The following is a 23,078-nucleotide window of genomic DNA, read 5'->3' on the forward strand; positions in this document are numbered from 1 at the left end:
ATGCCGCCCTGTCCACCGCAAACGTCCGAACACCCCCTTCGACCACGTTGCGTCATTCACGCAGCCCCCAGCCGGTGGGTTTCACCATCCCAGAATCTTCATCCGCGACATACAGGAAAAAAGGGGGGGTGTTTGAAATCAGGAAGTAGTCTTAGCTTAGACCTTGGAGCTATCTTATTGCCTCAACAAAGAAATAAGATGTTATTTTCACATTCATTTGTTTATGATATTATTTTCTGCTCTGGATAAAAATCCGTTGAATTCTTCCTTTTCAGTTTAGCTTTGTTGATCTGCTGAAATATTACAGTATCAAAGACGAATATAACATTCTTCAAGTGTGTGCCTATTGGAATCTGTTTCAGCTTTCTAACACAGCAATTTCAGTTTTGTACTATTCCGCATAATATAAAGATTAATGATTTATGATTAAGAAAAAGCATGCTTTTTTATTGAGAAATCAAATGCACCTTGTTAACAGTCCAGCTCAGTGAATCATTCAGGTGTGATTGTGGCTGCCGAAACACCTGAACTTGGATCCTTTTTGCTTGTGCCTTCTGTCAAGGAGCTAGCGGAAAAGCGCATCATTAAGGCTCCGGAATGATACATTCGTCCGAATCAAGAGCCTCCTTCTTTGGCTAACACAACTTCACATCCAAAGTTCCAATTAGGGGGTGGCAAACGGATTTAAACTCGTCGGATCGAACCTGCTAAAAAAAGGAAGGCCGGACTGAAAATTGGGACCGCCAAAGAACAAAAGTCTGCCTAACCCGCACCGCATAAACTGCGGGTTTTGTCGGGGAAAGGCGGACTTTTCGTCGGGCTTAGTTTTTTTGGCAAGGGGATATTTTTATAATGTTTTAGGCAAAACCCAACTTTCCCCAATCTAACTTACAAGAATATGAAGATGAAAGTTGAGTGTTTTAGATTATGTTTATGTTACTTTGAAAAAAATATTTATAATTATGTTTTGGTTGAAAACTTAGATTATAGTTATGTTTATTAGATATTTATAATTAAAAAAACTTTAATCTTTGTGAATATAAAAAAATATAATTTTTTATGCCTTTAGAAATTATAAATTTATTAATATGGTGTGAAATTATATATATTATTTAACCGTTAATAGTAACAAAAATAAAGAGGAGCTTTGGCGGGTTTAGCCCGCCAACCCACAGTTAAGCAAAACGGAATGGAATTTTAAGACCGCCTCACTAGGCAGAGCAGGATGGGCCAGTCCGCCAAAGGACGGACTTTTGGCGAGATAATACAGAACGGACTTCCCCACTTGCCACCCCCTAGATACAATCATTGACCTCAACAAACTGTTCTCCAAAGGCGAAGGCGAAAAAACTGAGCTAGAGAAGCCGGATCGTGCCTGCAAAGAATGGGGTTTCTTCCAGGTTTTGAAACATCACTACTTCTCTACTATATTTTAGTGAGATTATTGGAGCGATAAAATAAATTGTGTTATATTAGCAGCAATCTTAGTAGTTATGTCTATGTCATGGACAAAAATTAAAGTAAATGATCAAACAGTAATCGTAACCTCAGTAAGATACTTCACGGAATTGGATTGTAGTTTGGTAGGTATATACAATTTGAAAATGTTGCAATCACATACTTGTATAGTCTAGGCATATTACTTGAGATCTTTTAAACTATAGGTGCAGTCACAATATATAATTGTGAAAATAGTAATGTTAGGAAACCAACACCATAACAAACAGCCAGTTTTAAGAGTTTAGGCTATCAAATAAGCCCAGTATGAAGTATATTAAAGAGGAGCTTTTATTGAATTTGAATTTATAATGTTTCTTCTAATTGAGTTTGTCTTTTAGATATTTTTATTTTAGAGTTTGGAATGTTTTTTTTTTTTGTGATTGTTCCTATATCCCAAAATTTATGAGAGAATTCATGCTCTGTTTATATGAACTAATACAATATAGACACGTTGCATCATTAATGTCAGTCATTTAATAATTAAATAATTTTTAAAAATTAAAATTTAATATATTTTAAAAGTATATTAAATATTATTTATGTACAAATACAAATACGAATACGTATATATGTTAACCATATATAATTAATCATGGTTAAATGTTAAATTTTATTAAAATTAATAAAAAATAAAAAAATTATTCTCTATTCTCTCACCTTCCTCCGCCCAAAACAGTAAAAAGTAAAATTTTTCTAATTCAGAGTACTTCACCTTCAACCCTCAAATCTGAACCTTTGCCAGCTGCTCTCCCCCACACCGCCGTTCATCATTGCTGTTCACTATCGCTCACCAACACCACCACATCCCTTCTATCTTTCACTCCTTCGTCTATCTCTATCTCCATCATCGTCTATCCCGTCCTTGGTCTCCGTGACCCCGATTCCACCGCTCCTGTTTTCGCCTCGAACACTAGCGCCGTCGCATCTCGCTACTGTTTCTCACGTCCTGAGTCTCCGTGATCCCTGTGTTCGCCTCCTCTGATCCACCAGTTTCGTCGCATCTGATAAACCACTATTTTGTGGTTTATCTTGTGCCCAATTGTGTGGTTTTTATCAAGTCTTTGCTCACTTATTCATACAAATTGCATGATTTTACAAATTCCTTCCCAATTTTGTTCTATGGTTGAAAACTTACTTCCTAAGCCTTTAAATTGTGTATTTTAATTCCCCTTTATACCATTCGATGCCGTGATCTGTGTGTTAAGTGTTTTCAGGCTATATAGGGCAGGAATGCCTTAGAGGATGGAGAGGAAGCTTGCAAAAATGGAAGGAGCACAAGAAATAAAGGAGATAACCAGCGAGGATCGACACGCACGCATGGCTCACGCTTGCGCGTGAATTGGATATTTGCACAGTGACGCGTGCGCGTACCTGATGCGTACGCGTGACATGCGAAGATGACCATCGACGCGTACGCGTGACGTGCGCCACGTGCAGAAATCGCAGAAGACGCTGGGGGCGATTTTGAGTTGAGTTTGGACCCAGTTTTCGGCCCAGAAACACAGACTAGAGCCAGGGGACAAGCAGAGACTCAACAGACATTCTCATTCGCATAGTTTTTAGTTTTAGTTTGGAATCTTAGAGAGATATACTACTTCCTCTAGGTTTTCTTCACATTCATAGTTTTAGAGTTTTATGCTTTGATTTGGATATTGGGAAGAGTCACTACCTCTATTGAAGTTGCTATCATTCTAGTTTGTTTCCTTATTCCTTTACTCTTTTAATTACCCATTAACCCTGTTCAGATCTAAGTATGGATATTTTTTATTTCGGAATTTATTAATGCAAAGAACTATTTTTATCTTTAATTAATTTTTTGTTATTATTTTATTTGAATTTCCATGTCTTCCTTTCTTTCCCTTTTATCGTTTATGAAAATAGCATTCATGTCAATGGAGTAGACTCCCAACTTGACTTGGGAGTTGATTAAAAGGAGACCCTTGAGTTGGAATACTCAAGTGTATTTGGGAATTGGAAGTTGTTGGCTGGCCCTCTAGTCACTAACGCTAATCCTTCTATAGGAGAGGATTAGGACTTGTGAATTGGAGCCGGTTTAGTTACTTAATTTTCCTTTATTCGGTAAAAGATAACTAAGTAGAAACAACAACCTCTTACCATTACACTTGGGAAAATTCAACAAGGATAGAACTTTCAATTAATCTTCTCCCAGTCAAGGCTTTTTAATTCAAATATATAAACCCTCTTGTTAATTTTCATTGCTTCAATTTACAATCATTTATTTTTCTGTTCTCCAACTCTTAAAATTTCTCGGAAAATTCCTGACCAATAAAATAACATTCTTTTGTCAACTCGTTGGGAGACGACCTGGGATTTCTACTCCTAGTATTTTTATTCTAAATTTGTGACAACCCTTTTAAATTGATAAGCGGAATTTTCGTCGGTTAAGAACTGTACTTGCAACGCTGTTCTTATTATAATTTATTAATCGGCATATTTCCGCCACGTCAATTTTTGGTACCGTTGTCGGGGAGTTGCAATAGTGTGCTAAATTATTGGTTGGTGTAAATATTTTTTTATTTTACATATTTGCATATTTTATTTTATTTTATTTACCGTGAGCTGTATGTTTTTTTCATTGAATGACGCGTTCACTGCCTGTCCGAGCTTAGCCGCGTTTGATCCTGAAATTGAAAGAACTATTTCACGTATTAGGCGAGCTCGGCATCGGTTAGCCTCTGAGGGTGGTGAAGTGGTTACTACCAATTCACCAGTCTTATCTGAGAGCGAATCTGAAGCGCCATTTGAGGAAGAAACAAGCTCCTCTTCTACTGATTCTGTTGATTTACGTGCAGGTAATATGGCGGAGCCCAGAAGGATTACACTCCAGGAAGCAGGAGCTCCAGACTTTACACTGCAACCATATCAAGCGCGTCACCCGAATCTGGCTACAGATTTTGAACTGAAGATTGCGCTAATCAACTTACTGCCCAAGTTTCATGGCTTATCTGCTCAAGAGCCTATCAAGCACCTCAGGGATTTTCAGACAGCCTGCTCAACTACTAGGCATCATAGTGCAGATGAAACTACTATTTGGCTATATGCCTTCCCGTTTTCTCTTGAGGGAAAGGCAAGAGAGTGATTCTACACTCAACCTGAAGAAGTCGTTACCAATTGGGATCTGCTCAGAAGGGAGTTCCTGGAAAAATACTTTCCAGCTGAAGTTACAGATAGATTGAGGAAAGAAATTTCCTACATTATTCAAGGCGAATCAGAGACTCTTTATGAGTATTGGGAATGCTTCAGGAATTTTCTAGACTCATGTCCCCACCACAAGATTGATCAGTTGGTGTTGATTAGCTATTTCACACAAGGCATGAAGCCTCAAGACAAGACTACACTAGATGCTGCAAGTAATGGCTCCCTGAAGAAGTACAAAACGGCAACAGAAGCATGGCAACTGATCACCGACCTAGCTGAGTCTACCCGAAATGCAAAGCACAGGAACAACCATCCCAAGGCTATTGTGGAGGTTTCCTCTAGTAGTGAGACTGCTGCTCTCACACAGACTTTGGGAGAGATGACCAACATACTGAAGTAGCTACAGCTGAATCAACAACAACCTCAGCCTCCCCCACAACAACAGTGTCAAAAGTTGGTTCCTCAGAGAGTGTACGAAATATGCGCCTGCTATACTCATTATACTGATAAGTGTCCGCAGCTCCAACAAGAAGACAACACCTTGGCAGCTACTCATAATTTCTATGACTGCTCGAATCAAGGATACTATCAACAAGGTGGCAATTATAACCAAGGTGGAAACTACAATCAAGGTTGGCAAGATAACTCCAACCAAGGCTGGAGAGACAATTCCAACCAGGGGTGGAGAGATAATTCCAACCAAGGATGGAGGAACAACTACAACCGAGGAGGCAGAGACAACAGAGAAAATCAGAGGTGGAACAACAATAACAACAGACAGCAGAATCCTCCTCACCAACAGCAGAACCAAAGCCAGCCTTATAGAGTACCTCACCAAAAGCGGACCCAAGCGCCTCAGAACAACCAACAGCAGGCCCCTCAAATCGCTTACCCCCCGTCTTCTTCTAATGACGAGATACTTCGCTCTCTTGCACAAGGACAACAAGACATTCAGAATACACTTACCTCTACCATAAACGGTTTGAATGCTACCTTACAAGCGCTCGTCTCCCGGATGGAATCATTATCTACCCCCAACAATCAACCTTCAAGCTCCAGTGTAATTCCTTCTCAACCTTTACCCAACCCCAAAGGTGGAATCAATGCCATCACTTTGAGGTCTGGAACCACACTGCAAGAGAGGAGTCATGAGGAGTCAAGCTCAAAGGAAGACATTCAAGTTAAGGACATTGTTGAGGTAGAGGATGTTGAAGAAGAGGATGAAGTACAGGACATGGTTGAAGAAGAAGCAGCTCAACTAGGGAATGGAGCACCAAAGGAAGATGAAGTTACAAGAGAAGCCATTCCCATTCCATTTCCACACCTTGCTAGGAAATCTAGGAAGCAGATGGAGCTAGACCCCAAGATGGTAGAGATCTTCAAAAAGGTTGAGGTAACCATTCCCCTTTTGATGCCATTCGCCAGGTACCTAAGTATGCTAAGTTTCTAAAAGATTTATGCATGAATAAAGATAAAATACAGGATTTAGAAACTATTTCTCTAGGTAGCTCTATTTCTGCTTTAATAGGTGATATACTGGAAAAATGTAGTGATCCAGGTCCATGCATGGTTACTATTACTATAGAGGGTGTAAAATTTTCTGACTGCATGTGTGATTTAGGCGCGTGTGTGAGTATTATGCCGTTATCTGTATATGATGCCTTGAGGCTCCCTCCCTTAAAAAGGTCAACAACACGTTTTGTTTTGGCAGATAAAAGCATAATCTCGGTGGTAGGAATTGCTGAGGACGTGCTGGTGAGCATTAAGGGGCTCATATTCCCTATTGACATCTACATCTTGGAGATGCCCCCTAATGACTCAGGAAGTCCATCTTCCATTCTCCTTGGAAGGCCATTTCTGAAGACTTCAAGGTTCAAATTGGATGCCTTCTCAGGAACTTACTCCTTTGAGATAGATGGCAGAGCAGTGAACTTCAACCTAGATGAAGCCATGAAGCATCCTCCGGAAGATCATTCTATCTTCCAGTGTGACATCATTGATAAAATTGTAGCTACAGTTCACCAAGAAAAAGTAGAAGAGATGCACATGGAGCAAGGTGCAAGTGTGGGGAAACCCTCTGAACAAGATGAAGATACCTTGCCACCATCACCAGCTCCAGATGATCAAGTGCCCAACCATGAGCAGAAAATGGAGTTGAAGCCCCTCCCACCCCACCTCAAGTATGCTTGATAAACCCATATTTCATGAGTTTTTTTTGTGCTTAATTAGAGTGATTTATTCAACTCTTCACCTATTTATTCACATTAATTGCAAGGTTTTACTTTCCCTTCCTTATTATGTCATGTTGTAAAAAACATGTTTCCTAAACTTTAAATATTAATTATTTTAATTACCTTTATTTCCATTCGATGCCGTGATTAGTGTGTTTAGTAGTTTCAGATTTCCTAAGGCAGAATGACTTAAAGGATGAAAAAGAAAACATACTAAAATGGAAGGAGAAAGCAAAACGGAGCTTTAAAGAAACTGGTATCCACGCGATCGCATGGATGACGCGATCGCGTGCCAAGCACGAATCAGCAGCGACGCGGCCGCATGACTGACGCGACCGCGCGCCTTAAGCAGAACGCATATGACGCGGTCGCATGACTGACGCGACCGCGTGACCCACGCGGACGCGTGACAGAGGCCACGCACCAGAAATTAGAGAATATGCCCCCAGCAAATTCTGAAGCCCTTTTTGGCCCAGATCCAAGTACAGACAGCATAGACCAGAGGTTATAAAGTGTGGGAATGCTTCCATTCAAAAGGAGCTCGCATATTTTTACCTTTCAATGATTTAGATTTAGTTGAGAGGGAGATCTTCTCTCTCTCTTTTAGGATTTAGGATTTCTTCTTGTTTTAAGAGTAACTCTGGATCCCAGGTTTAATGTTCTTTTAGTTTTTACCTCTATTTATTTATTCCAACATTTGAATTGATTATTATAATTTGATTTATGAATTCTCTCATGTTACAGACTGTTATTTGAATTAATGATAATTGAGGTATTTTCAGTTTATGATTGTTCTCTTTGAGTTAAGTTACCATTGCTTCCCATCTAAGGACCTCTCTATCATTCCAGCAATTTTACTTTTCCCCTTTTGGTTCTGGTTAAGAATTTAGTAACTCAACAGTTATTTAACTCAACATAATTGATAATCGTTATCTTGCTAATTGAGCTGAACTTAAATAATCCCATCCTTTTCTGAGGAAATAATTAGGATTCGAAAGTCAATTTAATTAGTCCCTTGACTTTCCTTTGCCCTGGTGAAGGTTGACCAAGTGGAGTTTAGATTCAACTTTCATTATTGTTGAGAGAGATAACTAAGTTGGACCTCTAATTTTCCTACCTTGCTAAAAGTTGCTTTACAGTTATTATTTATTCTTAATTGCCATTTAATTCACTCGTCATTTAAATTACTTGCTTCTCACCTTCTAAACCCCGATTACAACCTTTATAGCCAATAATAAGAACATACTTCCTCGCAGTTCCTTGAGAAGACGACCCGAGGTTTGAATACTCGGTTAACAATTTTTAAAGGGGTTTGTTACTTGTGACACCCAACACGTTTGTACGAAGGGATTTTTGCCGGTTTAGAAACTATATCTACAACGCAACCGTTTCTATGAATTTCTTTACTGGTAGAACACCCGACGTCAAAATGGCGCCGTTGCCGGAGAACTGCTAACGTGTGCCTTGTTATTGGTTATTGTAAATATTTTTCTTTTGCTTGTTTATTTACTTTTGTTTTTCCTTTTTTATCTTTATTTGCTACTATGAACTCTCACCCCTCTCACTTTGAGTTTGGTTCTAATATTATTAAGGGAAATAGAAGTTACAGCAGGAATGTGCATCAAGGTCAGACCAATCAAGGATGGATGGAACCAAGAGGATCTAATCAACCCTTTTGGCAGCAACACCCTCCGAGATATCCTGGACAGAGACCATTCTACCGTGCATACGCAGCTGAAAGACATGGTGGACAACCTTGTAATTACCAACAAGCCCCACCCCGTGCATATGAACCATCCTTTCAACATAACCTCGAACCACCACATTCACAAGCTTTTCTTCACCATTCGCCATCATATGATCCTTTCTTACCCCAATACCAATCCAATCGTTCCCAATCATCACCACTTTCTTTTGTATCATGTCCAAGTCTGGCAAATCGCGAAGCAAAGGATCGCCTAAAGGAAACAGTAATTAAATTTCAAACAACCATTCAACAACTGGAGCAAGCACTAATTCAATGGGCCACTAGGCGCTCAAATATACAAGGATCAACCACAGCTCCATGTGGACAACCCGATGAAGAGCGTAGCATGAAAGAAATATTAGAGACTCCAGTGGACAAGACAGAGAATGAATTCGTACTAGAACAAGTGGAAGAAGCTGTCATTGTTCAAGAAGAAGAGTTGGTTGAAGATCTAGGCGATGCTAAACTTCCTTGGGAATCCAGAATTGAGGAAAACTCCGTCCAAGATGCCACAGTTGATGCTAAGGAGGATACCGTACAATCTCCAAGGCAAGTCATTTACGAAGAATCAGACGGAATAATCCAAGAAGAAAATTTCCTTGATGATGATAGTCACAAGTCTAGTTCTCCTAGTGATGAACTTGCGTCCGCAAGTGAATTCTCTAAGATCGAAGAATCTTCCCCAGGTGAATATGAAGATGATGCGGAGGTAGATTTCTCTCAACCTCCAATCTATGACTCGAGTGATGAGGAAGACATAGAAGACTTTGACCAGAATACAGATACAATTGAAGATCTTTGCAAGGAAGTGGAAGAATTCATAGAAGAGTACAAGGAAACAGAACTTGCAGAACCACCAAAAACACCTATCCCAAGGCCATTACCACCCAATACAAGCTTCAAGTGGGTACAATCCTTAACTTATAATTTTACTTATTCACTTGAATATGGTTTGCTTGAAACAGATGGCCAGCTTAGAGCTCTCTGCGGCTTTAAGAGTAAGAGGGAAATGGCTCGTATTCAGAGCTGGTGCACCAGGTTCAATAAAGTTCCACGCTTCACCTCGAAGTACACGGATTGGTATCATGCTTAATTGCATGGATCACGGAGAACGTTTGGTCACCATGGTGAGATTCTACTTTTTAAACTGCCCGGATGGAGACATGTAGACCAAGACGGAGGCGGATTTAAACGCAAGGCTTGGAATCCTGAGGTTTATTCTGACATTTGTTACCCCAGGAGCCTAAAAATTTGTTTGAAGCTGCTCAGAAGCTTTACATGCCTAGTTTGGGACCCCGGAGGCTATTGGCATTCCAAGCACTGGTGGAGATTTTTGGACGAATTTAAACACAAGCCACCATAACAGGATACTCTTTCCAATGTCCAACTTAAGGACTTTAACTAAAAGTGCTAGGTGGGAGACAACCCACCATGGTATGGTCGCCTCCTTTTCAACTTATTTCTTGTTAATTGCTTTCATTTTTCCTTTTTCATTTTAATTTATTAAACCTGGAATCATGCATAGCATTCATGTCCATCACTGCATCCTGCATTTTTCAGTTAAAAAAAAAAGGGTTGCACGACGCGACCGCATGCCCCATGCGATCGCGTCATATCGCGAAAAACACCACCCATGCGACCGCGTGACCCACGCGGCCGCGTGATATATATATCGGCGTAAGGATCCAACGAACAGAAAGTTGGGCTGGAATCGTGCGGCCCTTGTGTGTTTCGCACAAATTGGCCCACGCGATCGCATGCCCCATGCGATCGCGTCACTTACCCAATACCAATCCACGCGACCGCGTAAGCGATGCGATCGCGTCGCATGGATTGCACATCACCCCAAAAGGAGACAGAGAGTTGCGCTAAAATAGCGCTGGAGTCGTGCGTTTAGCACAACTTCCAGCGACGCGATCGCGCGACCCATGCGATCGCGTCACCCTTCTTTCCCCCTCTCATGCGATCGCGCACCCCACGCAATCGCGTCACTCACATTCTCGTCCCAACCATGCGACCGCGTGCCCCACGCGGCCGCGTGGATTCGAAAATATAACCCCCCAGCCCGCGAACCCTATCAGTTGCGAGCCTCCTCCCACCCCCAACCCTCTTCTCCCTCTCTGCTCCCTCTCCATCCAACCACCACCCAGCACCATCCAGCCGCACCGCCGGCCACCCAGATGCCGCCGCCACCCCGTACGCCGCCGCCCCAACCCCCTCCCCTCCCTTCTTCTCCTTTCCTCCTCTCCCCTCCCCTCTCCACCACTGCCTTCGCGACCACCGCCCCCCACCACCGCCACCCAGCCGCGCCCCCTCCCTCTCCGCCACCCAACCACACCCCCCTTCTTCTATCACCAACCCAAAACCCTCGCCGCCACTGCCCCCTCAGCCACCACCGCGTCGCCGTGCACCACCACCGTGTCGGACGCCGCCGCAGCCACCTTCTTCCCTGTTCCACCCATTCCGCTTACCAGGTTCCGCAACACGCAACCTTTTTATCCGTTCGTCACTTTTCTGTATTTTTTATTCCATTTATGTTCATAATTAGGATAGCTAGACTTGCATGTTGTAGTAGATTTTTAGGTTGTTAGGTAGCTTAGGCTGTGGTTAGTGGATCTAGGTCTGTTTACTTGCACTGTTCTTACTTCTGTTTTATCCTATGTGCAAATCTGTTGCTGCTATAATCATGATTCATATGTTGCTTTCTTGTATGTTGCTACTGTTTACATTGAGTTTTTCTGTTTATTTTATATCTATGTACATGCAGTTTGCTTTCTTTTAATTCATATGAACTGATCTGATTGCTGTTTATTTTCCGGGACAATTCAATTTTAGCTGGAATGCTGCCCAAATTTTTTTTTGTTTTGAAAATTGTTTTCATTCTTGTTTTGGTTTGGCAACTCTGTTTTACTCTACCTCCCCCAAACCATTTCACGAATGCTAAGGGCCACTTTCTTATCCTCTTTTGCTTTCCTGGTTCATAACATGCATTTGTGATTCACTGATTCCAATTTCTGATTTCTTTATTTCTATTCGAATCAGCATCACCCTGTTTTCTTTATTCGATTATGAGTACTTCTATTCTTACCTGTGAATCCTTGTTATATGGAATTTTTTCTATGCCACTTACTTTCCTAACTCACTGATTTCAATTTACTAGTTTCTTTTTCAAATCCTAACCATACTAACCCTTTTGATCTCTTTTCTGATTATTTTCACTTTCCTCTAACTTTCTAACCATGGCATATTGCTTATTTTTTTCCATTTAACATAAATTCAATCACATTTCATATACTCATTTTCCTTATTTTATTTCTCCTTTTCCACTTGAAGTTTCCTATGTTTAAATTGCCTATTTGCTTTCCTATTTTTTTATCCATTCCTGGTTTTCTGTTTTTTCAGGATGTCTGCCTCACAGAGGAAAGGTAAAGGCAAGGCTACTGGCAAGCGTAAGAGAGGAGATTCCTCCCAGTCCATCATTTCTCTAATGCACGATTCCTCATGGCGGGAGAAGAATTTCACACAGCAGGAAAAAGCTGACCAGCTGCTCCCTTCGACTGATCCTATAAAATTTGCAAACCGGTACTGTGAGCTGAAGTACCCGACTTTTGCAAACTCCAGAAATCTATACCTGGAACGTACCTTGAAGATTCCAGAAGCCCTCCAGCAATACACTACTGAGCAAATCAAGCATAGGGGCTGGTTCTTTCTGGAGAGATCACTGACAGAGGTCAATGCATCTTGGGTCCAGGAATTCTATTGCAACTACTACCTTACTACCCTAGATGCAGTGAACCTGAAGGGAAAGCAAATTCTGGTCACTGAGGAGGCCATAGAGACTATTCTCTAGCTCCCAGCCAAGTCCGATCAGCCAGATGGTTTTGCACAGGCTGAGGAAAACATGGGCCAGATGCAGTTTGACTGGGATGCTGTGAAGGCAAGGATAACTCTCGACCCTGCTGTTCCTTGGAAGATGGGTCAGAACACCACTATGCCTAGAGGGATCAAGAGAGTGTACTTAAATGATAAGGCTCGGCTATGGCATCAGATCTTGAGTAATTTTGTGATGCCGAGTACTCACGAGACGGAGATCCCAGCTACCATGATCACCCTCCTTTGGTGTGTGCTGGAGGGTAAGGACATTTATCTGCCTCATTTTATCCGGCATTATATGGCCAGGGCCCACGTCCGAGGCACCCTCCCCTTTCCTTACCTGGTTACACGGCTAGGCCGTCAGGCTGATGTGCCTTGGGAGGATGCCGATGAGCAACCATCAGCAGCGGACTGCAGGAAGATCATCCCGCACAGCAGGAACTTCCTTGCCTTGGGCTACAGACCACCACCTGTCACTGCTACTGATGAGACAGCCCCTCCGTCTGCTGGACCCTCTTCATCCACAGCTGCCCCAGCTGCCCCTGCTGCCACCACTACACCTCCACCCGCCTCTGAGCCAGTTTATCGCCTCGTGCACCGTCTTTTCCGCCAGCTTGATCAGATGGAGCGTCGTAACAGGCGCCGGTATGAGAGATTGGAGCACCGCAGCAGGCGACGCTATTCCCATCTGAAGCTGATGATCAGACAGGGCGCCGACATCCCCTCCGACCTCGACACCCCTTCAGATCCATCAGAGGAGGAGGAGGATGAGCACGAGGAGGAGACTCATTCCCAGGTAGAGACTCATCAGCAGGCAGCCACAGAGCAGACTGCCCCGCATCAGGAGGTTATGCCCCAGATTGAGGCTGCAGATCCGGAGATCCCGATCCAGTCAGTCTCCCCTCTCCAGCAGCCAGACTCTCAGCCCACCACCGCCACAGAGACCCCAGCTACCATCCCTACCAGTGATGACACTCCTTCACACCCGGCTTGATTGAGCATCGAGGACGATGCTTCATTTTAAGTGTGGGGAGGTCGCCATCTCTGGCGTTTATTTTGGTGAACTACTACATACTTTTTCTTTTATTTTGGATATTTTTCTGTATTTTTCTCTTTTTCTTTTATTGTTATTTTCTGAGTACTTATACATTGCTACTTGTGTATTTTACTCTATTTTCTGCATTTTGCATTTTTTTTGTTCATATTTTAGTTATTTAGCTCATTTTAGTCATTTAGTTTAGTTAGCAATTCTGATTCATTAGTGGATTAATTAGTATAGTTTACCCTTTTTTAGCATAAAGATAGTATAGTTTAAATAGAAAAATATAAAAAGGAAGTAAACTAGAAACTTTAACAGAATCAAAACAACCCACACCTTGTATATATAGCATTACATGTTAGTTGACAACATTTCATCAAGGAGGAACATTAAAACTTTAAAAGCTACCCTAAATAATTTTTTTCAAGAGAATAATGGGAATTTTTAACTAAACCTGCATACAATATATGAATGATATATAATGCTTGAGTTAGAGAACACACAGCCTGTGAGTCTTGAGTTTAAATTGTATGGTTGCATTCAAATCATAATTTCATTTCTGTGTGTTACATTTCTTTTTATTCTGATATTCTTTCCTTTGCTTTAATCTATATGTCCAATTATAGAATATAGAATAGATACATACCAAGAGAATGATTGAGGCCATCATTTGATTTTAGCTCACTCACCCCAAATCAGCCTACCTTTTTCATCACCCTTGTTAACCCCCTTGAGCCTTTTAAAACCCCTTTATTCTATTTAGCCAAATTACTAGCCTTAAGCAGAAAAACAAAGGAAAATCCCAAGTGAATCCTTAGTTAGCTTAAGATAGAAAATTATGAATAGAGTTAAAAGTGGGAAACCTTTTGGGAATATGGGTAATAGAAACAAAAGGGTAGAAAAAGTAAAAAGGAATAAAATAAAATTTAGGAAGCATGGTCATGAGAAAATTTAAGTGATTTAATTATCATGTGCATTAAAAAAAAAGTTATTTTTCAGCATCTAAATAAGAGGGAATACAAAAAGGAAATTCCCCAATGAAAACAATGCACATGGAATAGAAAAAATAAAATAAAAAGTGAAACATGAGCATGTAACAACAAGTGGGAAATATGAGAAAATAGGTAAAGAAATTTTATTTTACTAAATATGTATGTTAGGTGAGATCTTAGTCTAATTAAGGATTCACTTATTAGCTCACTTAACCATATACATAAATCCTTACCTTTGCCTTGACCCCATTACAACCTCAATAAAGACCTCATGACTTTTTGGTATGACTATATTCTATAATTGTTGATTGGTTAGATGAAAAATAAAGTTATAGAAAGAAAGAATAAAAAGAAAAATAGAGTGAATAAACCCAATAAACACTGAGTGACTAGAGAGTAAACACAAAATCCAGTGAGGGTTCTATAACTCATCAACATATATCTGTGTTTATATTTACTAATTGTTTTGCAAGTTTGTACAAAGTTTTCTTTCCCATATCATTTGCTAAAATGCTTTATTATTTAAGGGTTAGCTATATATATATATATATATATATCTCCTTGAGAATGTGAAATAACTTGACTACATGTAGGCTTTATACATGAGTAGATGAATTAGAATTGCATGACCCATTAGGTAGATGCATTTAGCATAGATTACATTTCATAACATTCCATCACTTTAACCTTAATTATTTACCTTGGATTTAGCATGAGGACATGCTAGTGTTTAAGTGTGGGGAGGTTGATAAACCCATATTTCATGAGTTTTTTTTGTGCTTAATTAGAGTGATTTATTCAACTCTTCACCTACTTATTCACATTAATTGCATGGTTTTACTTTCCCTTCCTTATTATGTCATGTTTTGAAAAACATGTTTCCTAAGCTTTAAAAATTAATTATTTTAATTACCTTTATTTCCATTCGATGCCGTGATTAGTGTGTTGAGTAGTTTCAGATTTCCTAAGGCAGAATGACTTAAAGGATGAAAAAGGAAACATACTAAAATGTAAGGAGAAAGCAAAACGGAGCTTTAAAGAAACTGGTATCCACGCGATCGCATGGATGACGCGATCGCGTGCCAAGCACGAATCAGCAGCGACGCGGCCGCATGACTGACGCGACCGCGCGCCTTAAGCAGAACGCATATGACGCGGTCGCATGACTGACGCGACCGTGTGGCAAGGAAAAGCTCCGAATGACGCGACCGCGTGACCCACGCGGACGCGTGACAGAGGCCACGCACCAGAAATTACAGAATACGCCCCCAGCGAATTCTGAAGCCCTTTTTGGCCCAGATCCAAGTACAGACAGCATAGACCAGAGGTTATAAAGTGTGGGAATGCTTCCATTCAAAAGGAGCTCGCATATTTTTACCTTTCAATGATTTAGATTTAGTTGAGAGGGAGATCTTCTCTCTCTCTTTTAGGATTTAGGATTTCTTCTTGTTTTAAGAGTAACTCTGGATCCCAGGTTTAATGTTCTTTTAGTTTTTACCTCTATTTATTTATTCCAACATTTGAATTGATTATTATAATTTGATTTATGAATTCTCTCATGTTACAGACTGTTATTTGAATTAATGATAATTGAGGTATTTTCAGTTTATGATTGTTCTCTTTGATTTAAGTTACCATTGCTTCCCATCTAAGGACCTCTCTATCATTCCAGCAATTTTACTTTTCCCCTTTTGGTTCTGGTTAAGAATTTAGTAACTCAACAGTTATTTAACTCAACATAATTGATAATCGTTATCTTGCTAATTGAGCTGAACTTAAATAATCCCAACCTTTTCTGAGGAAATAATTAGGATTTGAAAGTCAATTTAATTAGTCCATTGACTTTCCTTTGCCCTGGTGAAGGTTGACCAAGTGGAGTTTAGATTCAACTTTCATTATTGTTGAGAGAGATAACTAAGTTGGACCTCTAATTTCCCTACCTTGCTAAAAGTTGCTTTACAGTTATTATTTATTCTTAATTGCCATTTAATTCACTCGTCATTTAAATTACTTGCTTCTCACCTTCTAAACCCCGATTACAACCTTTATAGCCAATAATAAGAACATACTTCCTCGCAGTTCCTTGAGAAGACGACCCGAGGTTTGAATACTCGGTTAACAATTTTTAAAGGGGTTTGTTACTTGTGACACCCAACACGTTTGTACGAAGGGATTTTTCCCGGTTTAGAAACTATATCTACAACGCAACCGTTTTTATGAATTTCTTTACTGGTAGAAAACCCGACGTCAATGCTTACCTTGAGGATAACCAGAATCTCCCAGTTATTATTGCAAGGGAAATCACTTCCCAACAGGAGGAGCAGCTGCTTAGTGTGCTGAGAAGACACAAGAAAGAAATTGGGTGGAGCTTGGCGTATATAGTAGGTATCAGCGCTCAAGTTTGTGAGCACCGGATATTTTTAGAAGAGGGAGCAAGGCCTGTTCGTCAACCTCAAAGGTGGCTGAACCCCACCATCTTAGAAGTTGTCAAGAAGGAAGTGACCAGGTTGCTTGAAGCTGACATCATCTATCCAATCTCGGATAGTGAATGGGTCAGCCCAGTACAAGTGGTTCTCAAGATATCTGGAGTCACAACAGTGAAGAATAAGCATGGAGAGCTCCTGACAACTAGAGTACAGAACTCCTGGAGGGTGTGCATTGATTACAGGCACCTCAACCAAGCTACTCGCAAGGATCACTACCCCCTGCCATTCATTGATCAGATGCTTGATCACTTGTCTGGTAAATCACACTATTGCTTTTTAGATAGTTACACTGGCTATTTTCAAATTCATATAGCTCCTAAAGATCAGGAGAAAACTACTTTTACATGTCCCTTTGGAACGTATGCATACAAGAGGATGCCTTTTGGCTTATGTAATGCACCGGCTACTTTCCAAAGGTGCATGATGAGTATTTTCTCAGATCTTATTGAGAGCTGTATGGAAGTTTTTATGGATGACTTTAGTGTGTATGGTGATTCATTTAGCCTTTGCTTTGATAGTTTAGCTAGAGTATTAAACAGGTGTGTTAGTTCAAACCTTGTATTAAATTTTGAAAAATGTCATTTTATGGTAAAACAAGGTATTGTTCTAGGACATGTTTCTAATACTGGTATTTCTGTAGATCCAGCAAAGGTAGATGTGATTTCTAGTTTACCTTACCCCTCCTCTGTGAGAGAAGTCCATTCATTCCTTGGTCATGCAAGTTTCTATCGTAGATTTATCAAGGACTTCAGTAAGGTAGTACTGCCTTTATCCAGGCAGCTGCAGAAGGATGTTGAATTCGAGCTGAGTGAGGACTGCATGGACGCGTTTGATAAGTTGAAGATCGCCTTGACTCAAGCTCCAATTGTGGGAGGACCAGACTGGAGCCAACCATTTGAGATTATGTGTGACGCCTCCAACTATGCAGTAGGAGTGGCGCTGGCTCAGCGCGAAGGTAAGGACCCTTTTATAATTGCTTATGCTTCTAAGACCTTAGACGCTGCTCAGTCTAATTATACCACCACTGAAAAAGAGCTTCTGGCTATTATTTTTGCTCTGGATAAATTCCGAGCCTACTTACTTGGTACTAAGGTGGTAGTATACTCAGACCATGCAGCTCTAAAATATTTATTAGCTAAAAAAGAGTCCAAACCAAGGTTAATACGTTGGATATTGTTGCTTTAAGAATTTGATTTAGAAATCAAAGATAGGAGTGGTTCCCAGAATTTAGTGGCGGACCACTTGAGTCGCCTAGAGCACATTAAGAATGACTCCACTCCTATCAATGATGCTTTTCCATTTGATAGCTTGCACGCAATATCTGAAGTAGTTCCTTTGTATGCACCTATAGCTAATTATCTAGTTAGTCATACCTTCCCTCCCAATTTTACTAAGCACCAAAGGGACAAGCTGAAAAGCGAGTCCAAATATTATATATGAGATGACCCATATTTATGGAGGTATGGTACTGACCAGATAATTAGAAGGTGTGTGCCTCAATCAGAATTTCAGTCAATTTTAGAGGCCTGCTACTCCTCTGAGAGTGGTGGACATTTTGGCCCTCAAAGAACAGCTAGAAAAATTTTAGACTGTGAATTTTGGTGGCCCGCTCTTTTTAAGGATGCTACCGCCTTTTGTAAATCTTTCCCTCTATGCCAAAGGTTTAGAAATATATCCAAGCGGGATGAGATGCCCTAACAGCTTATGCTATTCTGTAAAATTTTTGATGTTTGGGGCATTGACTTCATGGGTCAATTTCCAAACTCTAGTGGTTTCTTAAACATATTGTTAGCTGTGGATTATGTTTCTAAATGGGTGGAAGCAATTCCTACCCGTACTGATGATGCTAATGTTGTTGTCTCCTTTGTTATAAACCATATTATCTGTCGCTTTGGATCACCACGAGCAATCGTGAGTGATCAAGGCACTCACTTTTGTAATAGGAGATTAACAGGTCTACTGAAGAAACATGGCATTGTGCACAAGGTAGCAACAGCTTACCATCCTCAGACCAATGGGCAAGCCGAGGTGTCTAACAGAGAGATCAAGCGCATATTAGAGAAGATAGTCAAACCTCATAGGAAGGACTGGAGCACCAGACTTGTAGATGCACTCTGGGCTTATCAGACAGCGTACAAGACACCCATCGGGATGAGTCCCTTCCGCCTAGTCTATGGCAAGGCTTGTCACCTCCCAGTAGAGGTAGAACACAAGGCTTTCTGGGCAGTAAGGGAATGCAACATGGGATTTGAGATGGCTGGTGTTGAAAGGAAGCTGCTGATGAGCGGATAATTGATACACTTTTTGGCATTGTTTTTAGGTAGTTTTTAGTATGTTTTAGTTACTTTTTATTATATATTTATTAGTTTTTGTGCAAAAATCACATTTCTGGACTTTACTTTGAGTTTGTGTATTTTTCTGTAATTTCAGGTATTTTCTGGCTGAAATTGAGGGACCTGAGCAAAAATCTGATTCAGAGGCTGAGAAAGGACTGCAGATGCTATTGGATTCTGACCCTCCTGCATTCAAAGGGGATTTTTGGAAACTATAGAAGCCCAATTGGCACGTTCTCAATTGCGTTGGAAAGTAGACATCTTGGGCTTTCCAGCAATATATAATAATCCATACTTTGCCCGAGATTTGATGGCCAAACTGGCGTTAAACGCCATCCAGAGACCCTTTTCTGGCGTGAAACACCAGAACTGGCACACTTCTTGGCGTTAAACGCCCATTTTGGCACCCAGGGTGGCGTTTGACTCCAATTTGAGGCATATGCACGTGGAATCTTGAAAGCTCAGCCCAAACACTCACCAAGTTACTCATTTTCTGTAAACTTAAGTTACTATTTAGTATAAAAACTACTTTTAGAGATTCATTTTGAAACTCATGACATTTTACATCTCATATTGTATTTTCTACGACATGAGTCTCTAAATCCCAAAGGTGGGGGTGAGGAGCTCTGCTGTGTCTCAATGGATTAATGCAATTACTATTGTTTTCTATTCAATCACGCTTGATTCTGTTCTAAGATACTCACTCGTACTTCAATATAGAGAATATGATGATCCGTGACACTCATCATCATTCTCAAACTTATGAATGCGTGCTTGACAACCACTCTCGTTCTACCTGAGCTCAACGTAGTCATTGGGCGATAGCTTGAGTGCGTATCTCTTGGGTCTCTAATCCACGGACCGAGTCCGTGGGATTAGAACCTTCGTGGAAGAGGCTAGAACCAATTGGCAGTATTTTTGAGATCCGAAAAGTCTAAACCTTGTCTGTGGTATTCCGTGTAGGATCTGGAACGGGATAACTATGACGAGCTTCAAACTCACGAATGTTGGGCACAGTGACAGTGTGCAAAAGGATAGAGAGATCCTATCCGACACAAGTGAGAACCGACAGATGATTAGCTGTGCGGTAGCTGTACCTGGTATTTTTCATCCGAGACGAGAGATCCGACAGTTGATTAGCTGTATAAAAACCGTGCCTGTATTTTTCATCCGAGAGGAAAGATGGTAGCCATTGACAACGGTGATCCACCAACATACAGCTTGCCATTGAAGGAAGCCATGCGTGTTTGGAGAAGAAGACAGTAGGAAAGCAGAGATTCAGACGACAGAGCATCTTCGGAACCTCAACCTGTTCCTCATTACTGAATCACAAGTACCATTATTTCATGTTATTTACTTTTCATAAACAAAATCATTTTTATCATTAATCTCCTGACTAAGATTTACAAGATAACCATAGCTTGCTTCAAGCCGACAATCTCCGTGGGATCGACCCTTACTCACGTAAGGTATTACTTGGACAACCCAGTGCACTTGCTGGTTAGTTGTGCGGAGTTGTGAAAAGTGTAATCACAATTTCGTGCACCAAGTTTTTGGGGCCGTTGCCGGAGATTGTTCGAGTTTGGAGAACTGATGGTTCACCTTGTTGCTTAGATTAGGAAAAATTTATCTTTTTTTTTTGGTTTAGAGTCACTAAATTTGAGTCTTTTATTATTGTTTTTGTTAAAATTTTAAAATCCTTGTTTTCTTTTTCTAGATTTTTTCGAAAAATTTTAATAAATAGATAAAAACCAATAAACTAATAATTAAGTCTTCTGTTTGAGTTTAGTTTCATGTTTTAAGTTTGGTGTCAATTGCATATTTTTATTTTCCTTCAATTTTTTGAATTGTATGTTCTTTTATTCTTCATATTTTCGAGTTACATGTTCTTAATTCTTTCTTGATCTTCAAATTGTTCTTAATAATTTTCCTTATTTGATCTTTAGTTTTTCTTGTTTTGTGTCTTTCCTTGTTTTTCTTGTGCATTTTCGAATTATTATTGTCCAAAGTATAAAAAGTTTTAAGTTTGGTGTTTTTTTTGTGTCCTTATTTTCTCAAAATTTTCAAAATTTGTTCTTGGTATTCATCTTGATCTTCAAAGTGTTCTTAGTATTCATCTTGACATTCAAAGTTTTCTTGTTTGTTTTCTTTGTTTTGATCTAAAAATTCTAAGTTTGGTGTCATTTTATTGTTTTTCTCTTTCCTCATTAAATTCAAAAAATTATCTTTTCTCTTTATTTTAATTAAATTTTCGCAATTTACATTAAAAAAAAATTTCAGATTTTTATTTTAAAATTTTTATCTTATCTTATCTTAGTTTTAAATTTCAAAATTCAAATCTTTTTCAAAAATCATATCTTTTTCAAAATCTTATCTTATCTTAGTTCAAATTCAAATTTCAAAATTTAAATTTAAAATTTTAAAAATCAAACCTTTTCAAAATTTAAATCTTTTTCAAATCTTTATCTTATATTATTGACTTTTTCAAAATTCAAAATTCAAAATTCAAAATTCAAAATTTCAAATTTCAAATTTCAAATTTCAAATTTCAAATTTCAAAATTTAAAATTCAAAATTTAATTTTCAAATTTAAATTTTAAATTTCAAAACTTTTTAATTTAAAAACTTATCTTCTCTTAAAATTCCTTATCTTCTCTTACCTAACTTATCTTATCTTTTCTAATCTCAAATCTTAAAATCAAATCTTTTTAATTAATTACTTAATTTAGTTTTCTAATTTTTTTTATTTTTTTTCTTTTCTTAATTTTCGAAACTTGCATCATTTTTTTATTTACTTTCTTTTAATCTCTTTAATTTAAAAAAAGGAGAAAAAGAATAAATTTTTTTATTTTACAATCCACATCATCTCCCTTTCTCCATCATGGACCTAAGTGGAAATGAACAGTCCAGAAGGACTCTGGGGTCATATGCTAACCCCACTACAATTTCATATGGGAGTAGTATCTGTATACCCCCCATCAAAGCCAGCAATTTTGAGCTAAACCCTCAGCTCATTATCATGGTGCAGCAAAATTGTCAGTATTCCGGTCTTCTACAGGAAGAACCTACTGAGTTTTTGGCACAGTTCTTACAAATTTCTGACACAGTACGTGATAAGGAAGTAGATCAGGATGTCTACAGATTATTACTATTTCCATTTGCTGTAAAAGATCAAGCTAAGAGGTGGTTAAATAACCAACCCACAGCAAGCATAAGAACATGGAAACAGTTATCAGACAAATTCCTGAATCAATATTTCCCTCCAAAAAGGATGACATAGTTAAGGTTGGACATCCAAGGCTTTAAATAAGAGGATAATGAATCTCTTTATAATTCCTGGGAGAGGTACAGAGAGATGCTAAGGAAATGCCCCTCTGAAATGTTTTCAGAATGGGTACAGTTAGACATCTTCTACTACGGGCTTACAGAAAAGGCCAAGATATCTCTAGACCACTCAGCTGGTGGATCTATACACATGAGGAAGACAATTGAAGAGGCTCAAGAGCTCATTGACACAGTTGCTAGAAATCAACATCTGTACTTAAGTTGTGAGTCCTCCATGAAAGAAGAGGCTAAAGCAGTATCCACTGAACTTAGTCCTCCAGAACAAGTTGCTGAACTCAATCAGCAATTGCTTTTTATAACAAAATAGTTAGCAGAATTTAAAGAGATGCTACAAGACACTAAAAATGCTAACAAGAATATGGAAGCACAATTG

General features: G+C 39.5%; 1 pseudogene; it reads left to right on the top strand.

Annotated features, from left to right (window-relative positions):
- The window catches only part of LOC112748673 (protein SRG1-like), a 79,197-nt pseudogene continuing 56,119 nt past the window's right edge, over positions 1 to 23,078 (top strand).

This window comes from Arachis hypogaea, chromosome 15 (genome assembly GCF_003086295.3).
Source record: "Arachis hypogaea cultivar Tifrunner chromosome 15, arahy.Tifrunner.gnm2.J5K5, whole genome shotgun sequence".
Taxonomy (NCBI): Eukaryota; Viridiplantae; Streptophyta; class Magnoliopsida; order Fabales; family Fabaceae; genus Arachis; species Arachis hypogaea.